General features: G+C 40.3%; 1 protein-coding gene across 1 annotated transcript in view; it reads left to right on the plus strand.

Annotated features, from left to right (window-relative positions):
- LOC121930893 (voltage-dependent calcium channel subunit alpha-2/delta-4-like) overlaps positions 1–9,418 on the plus strand; it is a 113,873-nt gene that overhangs the window by 81,424 nt on the left and 23,031 nt on the right. The gene's annotated exons all lie outside the window — the stretch shown is intronic.

A 9,418-nucleotide genomic window follows, 5' to 3' on the forward strand; every position in this document is an offset into this window, starting at 1 on the left:
AGTCCTTGCAGTGTACATTTCTCTGTTGTCCTATGTAGTTTAGTAGATCTGGATCAGAATGTGTTACTCTAAAAGGAGAGCGGTGTTGGGGTCTCCACTAACAGTATCACTGTATTTTGGAGGAATTATTAGCTCAAAAGGAGGCCTGTAAGAAGAGAGTAACTTTGGGGATCTTTTCTCCTTATGTATACCAGTACTAACTTCAGAGAGACTACAGTTTCAATGAATAAAAAGGTTTTATTTAGAAATTTATTTAGAAAAGCACACACAAACATACAACACCAGTGCAACCTTAAGAACCATGCAAAGCTAACAGAATGGAAGGTTGGATAGTGAGAAGTCAAGAATTAGAAGGGGTGATAGTTACCAGTCTTGAAGGTAGGTCCATGGGAAATGGAGAGTGGCTGAGACAAAATCTGAGGGCAACACAGTGAATGAGAGGGACTCTCTGTGCACACACAAGGTTAGAGCTGGGGCTGATATTTATACCCAATTTCATGGCCTTGAGGAGTGCTTGATGCTACCACATGGTGTAACAAAGTCTTGATGGGATTCTCACAGAACTGACAAAAGGGGCTGAATCAGCTGATGGCTTTAACTTTGGAGTGACAAAACAGTTATTAGATCTGGGACAACCCAAGATAATTGGACAGAGAAGGTGACTAGAAACACAACATAGGATGAGGTGGAGGTATGGTCCTTTGTAATGGGACTCAGTCTCCATTGTGACTCCAAAGTCTAGGAGGAGGGGTTACAGTGGGTCAGAAAACTCATTCAGCATTCATTTTAGTACCATCTATCTCGCCCACATGTCCATAGGTCTGTGTGACTTCTTACCTAGTTTCCACAGGTCATTGTGACCTCTCAAAAACATCCCTGATGCAAGATATCAAATATAAAATCCCATATTTGGTGAGAGAGGTGTAGTGTATGCTAACAAATGGACTAGCACAAGTCAGTTGTTCAACAATGGATACAGTGTCTCCTGTCATGTAGTCCTTGTGTAATTTGTTGCAAATATTTATTTCTGAAAGGTAGTTCTTCAAATTGCTAAAGCTTCCTTAATACTGACTCAATATAAGGTTTATAGTATTATTTTTGTGATTCATAAAATCAGTAAACATCAGAAATGGTGGAGACTGGGCCCTCCAGATGCTTTTGGAGTGTAAAAACATCAACCCTGCTGAGACAATGAGAATTGATGGGCGTTGTAGTCCAATGCCATCTACAGGACCAAACATTATCTAACTGGTGATTCCTCTGGGGAAAAAAGTTCCTCTAGGAAAAACAAAAATCACCCTAGGAGCATTCTAAACAATATGTTTATCATGGTTTTGCCTTAGTAGTGAAAGACCTGTTTGTCATAGCATATGCAATGGAGTTCCTAGCACTGGTGACACCTGGTACAGGTGTCTGGAAGTGGATTGCAGTGGGGGGGGGGTGGCCGCCCCCCCCCCCTCTTTTGTTTTTTTTGCCCCTTTCCCCCCCCCCCCCAACCAACCTCCTGCCACCTTCTCAGATGCCCATCCAGGGATGCCAGGGACAAGACAGGCAGCTGGAAGGAACAGACGAGACGTGTGCTACCTCTCTTTCTCCAGTGCTTTGGCTGTTTTGCCTGAGTGAGCCATGGCACCAGAGAAGGTGGGAGGGTTGGTAGAAGGGCCTGGCTGGGTGTCACACCTCCTGTGAGATGTCACTGGCATGGGCCACATTCCTCACAAACTCCTAGTGATATCACTGAGCATATGGGTTTCCTTACCTGTGTATCTTGCATTTTGCGTGTTTTGTTTTGTGATTGGTCATAGGAAGGTAAACATACACTTAATTTGCAAGTCTGATTGCTAAGAAATATGCACACAAATGAAAGGCACTTTTCTGATTCCACCAGTGCCCAGGCATGTAGGCATGTAGGCATTTTAGAGTACAGATCTGTTGACACAAACACACTAATATTAAAGTTTATTTTGCATATCTGCTCATACTCCAGTGTCTGGCAGACAAAAAATGGCACGCATATATTTGTTTTGCCCTTCTTCACCAAACAACACAACTTGAGAATCACTATTGCATAAATCCACCCTAGCAGATTTAATATCAAAACTGTTTTTCCTGCCCTTACATAACATTAGGTAATAAACAGAAATACTTTTTTGGTTTTGTTGTTGTTGTCATTTCTACTTTGCCATATTTATACTTCAGAGTAACTGAGAGATTGAGACAAGCCCAAACTAGTGAATGCCATATCTTTGTGGGAACTGGAACTTATGTGCCTGCTTTCGCAACATAACATCATACTTAACATTTCACACTTTTATCTTGCTAGCTGCAGCCGATGACATGGCAGGCTTTGGTGTACATGGGGTTATAGTGTCCAGTGCACATATTTACATGAATGTACATTTAGGGTTTATGATTCTGTTAGAGTTTGTCCAACATATGCAATATTTCTAAAGACTCTGGGGAAGGACCTAAGGAGAATTGCCTGAAGGACAACAGTTTTGAACACTGACAGATGTAGATAAAAGCATTTTGAAGAGGGAAAACATGGATGGAGAAAGGGCAAGGACTCCCTGGGGACAGGCAGCAGAGAATAGGGACTGCCCTTGGTAAATAGGTATATGCATCTGAGTCTGCAGGAAGCTGAATTTCTGTGTCAAGGAGCATGTCTTCCAGACAGACTTGATCTTTCTCTTTTTCAAATAATGCCTTGGTAAAGCAGGAAGGAAATAATTGGCAACCTGTTGGCTGGCTATTCCAATACCCAATCTCATTCCCTGAATAAAAGGATGCCTCCAACCTGCACAGTGAAGCCTGTCAATGCCTCATTCTTTGTCTGGAGTAACTGTATCCCCTTCAGCTAGAATGTGACACCTGCTGCTACTGCAGTACTCTCATCACCAGATCCCTTCCACTTACCTGTGGCAACATCTGTTAGTACATGAATGATACAGACAATAGTAACAGCATCCCTCAGGTAACAGACCTTACTACAGCTGTTCATCAAATGAGTGGACATTCTGGTCAGAAAAAGGGAGCCCCACATTGCATGTCTCATCTTATCATTCAAACAGTTTTTGGTGAGCTGGCAATGCATCTTAGTACAACTTTTAAAAAAATAATTTGAGCAAGACTTCTGCAGGGGCACTCAAGCAGGCAGTGGGTAGCTCTCTGGCTTCTATATGTATATGCATACTTGCATGGACAGAGTGCAAATCCAATCATGTTTCCCTGAGTATTTGGCAAACTATGTAGAACCTGCACTATCCTGGCAACCCAACTGTGTTTCTCTTTTTGTCATGTGTATCCAAACTTTACACCAACAGCCAGTGCATTTCTATCAGAAGAACACTGAACAAGGTTGCTGTGAAAATTAATTTTATACCCAGCTTGACTCAATAAAGGAAGACATAGTCCTCAGTTTGCAAGACCTAAGCAGGGCAATTGGAGACCTCTCGTTCATAGGTCACCATCAGTTGAAGTTGGCTTATGTCAAAGAATAACAAATAATGATATCCAGTTTGCATAGCAGAGCACACCCAATGTAACTGCACTTGATACAGCCTGCATTCGACGTGTGTGTCCCCACATTGGTTTCAGTTCCAAGTGAAATTGGATTGAAAAGTAACCATCCAGTCTGCCTTCTTGCCCATTACATGTTGCACATGAGCAATCCAGTTTGTTTGGTATGGACAACAGCTCCACCTCGTGGGGGAAAATATTAACATTGGACCTTTGCCCAAGGGGCTTAGATTCTTGCACACTGAAGTGTGGTCCCTCTAATTTTCAAAAATGAAATATATACAGTAAAGAATAAATACAGTGATTTTTTTAAAAAAAATCTGGATTGGGCTTGCTGCTTTTTGCAGAAGAATTCTGAACAGCTTTCTCGATGAGCTGTTGCTAGTTAGATATGATCTCTGTGAAGGAACAAAAGATGCTGTACTAGTAGCAAGCAGAGAACAACAGACCACAGCCAGCAATGCAGAAACTCATCTGTTTCTGCATCCATTATCTCTTGCAAAACAAATATGCAGCAGCCAGTATGCAAATGTCACCATGCACTTACTTCTACCGCCCAAGGAGTACAATTGATTGCATGCTGCTGCTTGTTCAGTTCTTGACATAAGAGCAGTTTGCTATGTTTGTGGCCCTCAGAGAAAAATGGCTTACAAGGATGCAGGTGTAACTATAGCAAGATCCTTCTGACCCTGTGCAGAAAATTCAATAGTCATTTCACTTATGTACACACAAGATAAATTATATTTGCTCTTCATGTTGGCAAATGTCTAATTGACAAACATTTAGTACCATTCAGCTCAAAGCTTTAATCTTCTCTCTTTCTGTCCCTGAAGGACAGAATTCTAGCATGGAGTTATTATTGTAGCATAATTAATGGGAACATCTCTTACATAGGGCCTATTTTTGTTGATGAAAGCAAGTCACTGAGCTATCCAGAAAGACACAAAGAGCCAATCAAATTTAGCCATGACTAAATTCTACCACGGTCTTCAGTGGGATTTAAGCACGACTAACTTCAGCTGGATCAGGATTGAAAAGTAGAAAGCTGTTGATTTAACATGGATTGCTCTATTCATACATTGTTGCCACTGATTTTGATAGCTATGGGATTATGTCAGGGACTGAATGCCTTTCTGCTAACAGAAAGTAGTCTAATGAGACATAATCTAACAATTTTTCTTAACTCTGGGAATATTAGGAAGAATATTAAATCATAGCCTGTTACAACCCCTAGGAGGTTTTGGAATATGGCTGAAGCACAGAGGAAACTTCCAGATCCCAAGATGGTCTCTGTCGGTTTATGTATTTCCAAATCCCTCATAATTCTGTATTTTAAGACAGAGGCAGATGGTGCATCTGCTTGTGTAGCAGAATTTTTAAAATTAATTGTTTTTAAATAACAACACTACTTCATCCATATAACAGCATAGCAAAACTATAGTTACAATTAGTTGATCTAGTTCATTTTGTATTCATTTAAGCAGACTTGTATTTCCCAGTATCAAGCAGGCCCAACGTTTAGGCAGAGTGAGGCAACCATCTCAGGTGGCCAATGCTGGGGATAAGCATTGCAGCCTTTCCAGCTGTCCTTCTGGAGCCCCCCTAGTTTTTGTCCTCTTTTGGAGGACATAGTTGTGTGCCTCAGAGCTTGTCCTGTACCTGCTGCCCTTAGGTGTGATGGGGGATTCTCTTTCATTGCCAGTGAAAGGTTCAACTCACAGTCCTGTCAGCTCCTGTGGACCTTTGCCTTTGTCAGCAAAATACCTTTGAGTGGCCCTACTCCATGGACAAACAGCTGACATGAAGAAATATAATGTGAAATGCATTTCTCATAGTTATAGTGGGTGGCAATTTCTGAGAGCTGGACAGCTAAATACATTAACAGAAGATAGCTTAGAAATTATTTGATATATTGCTAACTGATTATACCGGCCTTTGTTTTTACAACCCTATATCTAACCCCGCAATTGACTGACAATGTTTGATGTCTTACATTGGATGTTTTATGTTTTTAGCTGTGGTTTTTATTGCGTGGTAACTAATGTTGGAATACTGTAACTGTATTTTAACTCTGTTGTGATCCCGCCTCGATCCATTGGAAGAGGCGGGAAGATATAAATAAAAACTATTATTATTATTATTATTATTATTATTATTATTAGTCAGAAAGAATAGAATTGCTTGTGTGAGCCAGTTATTGTGTGCCCCAGTATTTTACTATTGCATAGTATGACATTTAACAAAGTCTCACCAGATAATCCAATCATGCATGTAAGAATAATGAGTATTTCAGATTCTTTAATGTAAGATTGTGTATTGGTTCTGATTCTGGAAATAGGTGACATTCAGAGTAATAGCAGGGGCTTGGTACAGTGATCTACAAGACTGAAAAGCTGTATCAGTTTCCTGTTACGTCTATGTTTCTGTGTCACCTGTTCCCAAAGCTCCCTGTTGGTATCATAATCAAAGTACCTGTCAAGCATGCATTAACTGTGTCACCACAATGACTGGCAGAAAGCTCAATAGTGTGTGTGGGGGTGGGAAACACACACTCATACTGTGACAGCCTTACAAGGCAACATAGTTCCCAAAGGTGAAACTAGAATTAGATGAAACACCCAGCACTGCATTGATTCTAAAAGTTCATAGATCATGAGATCAGGGTCTCTGAAGGGTTATGGGGAGATCAGAGCCCAGCAGTAGCACACGTTATTTACTTGAATGCTTTTTTGTTCTCACAACCAGGCTTTGCATTTCTTCATTTTGCATACAGTGGTACCTCGGGATACGAAATACCCAGGTTACGAAATTTCCGGGATACGAAAAAATCCCATTGGAAATAATTGTTCCGGGTTACGAATGTTTTTCGGGTTACGAAAAATTTTTTTGGTGCTTTTCGGCGCTTTTTCGCACGAAACGCGGCTTTTCCCCATTAGCGCCTATGGCAATTCGGCTTACGAAGGCTTTTCGGGTTACGAAAGCGGCCGCGGAACGAATTAATTTCGTAACCCGAGGGAGCAGTGTACTTTCTTTTCAATGACAAAAGGTGTGTCTTCAACATATTTTCAGATAGGTCTTTCATTTGACCAGTACCCATGACAGCTTAAGGTTACCACTACAATCTTATATGCATATACTCACAAGTGGGTTCCATTGAGTTCAGCGGGATTTGCTTCTAGACATACATGTACTGTAATTTGGTGATGCTGCATTAAATGCTAGGGAGGGATAAAACAAGAATTGTGCTCCCCAAAGCATAATTTTCCTTTAGAGCAAGGCATTGAGCTCCCATGTACCTTGTGTTTGACATGGAACTCTTCCCCTACCACCAGATGTACAGGATTTTTTATCACTAAGTTACAAGCTGCAAGGCTGCAGGACAGCCATGTAGGACATGGAGGATGCACGGGATTGACTCTGAGACACATTGAATTTGTCCACCCCTGGACATAGGATTGGTTCCCAAGAATACTAGTTTGTTGTTAAGTCGAATCGACCTTGACTGATAGCAACCCTGTGAATGAGACATCCGCAAGCTTAGGTCTTGTAGATACGGGTCCCATGACCCCCCTGATTGAGTCTAACCATCTGGCATGCAGTCTTCCTCTCTTTCTACTGTTTTCTACCTTTATTATTATTGTACATTATTATTATTATTATTATTATTATTATTAAATAAATAAATAATAAAACTTTTATTTATATCCCGCTTTTCTGTGACAAGACAATCAAAGCGGCTTACAACATGTTAAAATCCACATTTACAAATTTATGTCCCAAATTCCCCCCCTTAAAACAGGATTTAAAAAGTTACAATTAAAACATCTATTAAAAACACAATAAAATACAACGAGGACAGAGCGGTGGGCTGATACATGATGCGGGGGGCAGTCATTCTGTGGCCAGGCACCTTTATTCAGGAAAGGCCTGCCGGAAAAGATCCGTCTTGACAGCTTTTTTAAGCTGGCAATTTGACGGATCTCATCTGGCAAACCATTCCATAGTTTGGGAGCAATTGCAGAGAAGGCCCTCTGGGAGGTAGCAGTTAGTCTGGTTTTTAAAGGCTGCAATAGATTCCTCCCAGAGGACCTGAGGACCTGAGGGTGCGGGGTGGATTATAGGGAAGCAGGCAATCCCTCAAATAGGTTGGATCCAAGCCATGTAGGGCTTTAAAGGTTATAACCAACACCTTGTACTGTGCCCAGAAACTAATAGGCAGCCAGTGAAGAGATTTTAAGACGGGTGTTATTCAGTCACTCCTAGTTTTTCTGGTGACCATTTTTTATTTTTCTAATGAGTCATGCCTTCTCATGATGTGGCCAAAGTATGACAGCTTCAGTTTAATCATCTTGACTTCCAAGGAGAGTTCAGGCTTGATCTATTCAAAGATCCATTTGTTTGTCTTGTTGGCTGTCCATGGTATTCTAAGCACTCCTCTCCAGCAACACTTCTCAAATGAGTTGATTTTTCTTATCTGTTTTCTTCTCACATCTGTACATGATGATGGGGAATACAATGGCTTTACTCTTTACTCTTTAGGATCTTGTCTAGCATAAGACGATGTAAATAGGACCTTTGTCTCTTCTTCCTTCCTTTGTGCTTTGCTTGGTCTTGTCCCTGTTCACTCTTACAAAAAAAAAAAAAATAAGCAGCAGACAAGAATAAAATGCCATGACTGTTAGACAAAAATAAGGTCTAGCAATTCCTGGGCAGACTAGAGCAATTTATATTCATCAGGTGAAAATGAAATAGCCTTTACTAGGTTTGTAGAGTGCGAACATTCATATCTGGGAAACAATCAAAATTCTTCATTTGCAGAAAAAGATCTTTTTGACATTGCAAGTGCATGTTTAGCATGTATGTGATAAGAGTTAATTGTATATATGATATTTTATGATATATTTTAAATGAAAGAAAAATAGTATTTAATATTTTCTTTAAAAAAATCAGTTTTAAAATCTTTTTATTTTTTAAAAGCATTGATTTTTATAACATGAGGCCTAAATACCCTGAAGGCACCAGTTCCCATCTGATCTTGGAAGCTAAGCAGGGTAAGGCCTGGTTAGTATTTGAACAGGGACAACAAATGAGTATCAACTGTTGTAGGGTACATTTCAGCAGAGGAAAGCTGTGGCAAACCATCTCTGAGTATTCTTTGTCTTAAAAAAAACTATTGAAATTCATAGGGTTGCCAAAATTTAACAGGTAATTTAAAGGTGTGCATGGAAGCACATACACAGTTCTCAACATAGGGTTCAGAAATGTTCCCTGAGCAGAGTGGCATGCATGGGACAGATTGATCTGGTTAATTATCTGCTGTTCCCAAATCAAGTTACTGCAGTAAAGCAAGTTAATGATAAGTTTCATTGATCCAAACAGGCTTTGTGGCTTCCATATATTCAATAACCAGGGGAACAGATGAATGTAATTTCTGTGTGTATGGCCATACCCAGGAACTCTGAAAAACCAGGAGTTTCTGCAGTATTGTCACACACAAGGACTTTGCTTTGAACATTTTGTTCCCATTTCTTACTTTGATTGCTCCATGTGCTTTTAAAATAGCAAGAGTTCCTTATGTGAAGGGGAAACAGACCTTTTTACACAGCCAAAAGACCTTCTTGTCAGCTTCACATGTCTCCCTAAATCTCCCCTGGTAGACACAATTCATTTTGTGTCCTAAATGTTTATACAGCATAGTTATGAGCTGTTTAAAAGAACAAGAACTCTGTACCTTTGTGCCATAGTTCTATAATGGATGGCGAAGTCACACATATCTGCATGCAATCTGCAGATTTTTAAAATAAGGCATGCACTTGAAGTTTATTTCACTTTGTAGGGAATGTTATTGCCTTTATTAAGCATTCTGGGAGGAGGAGCTCTGGTGAAAACAATAACAGAA

Source organism: Sceloporus undulatus, chromosome 5 (assembly GCF_019175285.1).
Source record: "Sceloporus undulatus isolate JIND9_A2432 ecotype Alabama chromosome 5, SceUnd_v1.1, whole genome shotgun sequence".
Classification (NCBI taxonomy): domain Eukaryota; kingdom Metazoa; phylum Chordata; class Lepidosauria; order Squamata; family Phrynosomatidae; genus Sceloporus; species Sceloporus undulatus.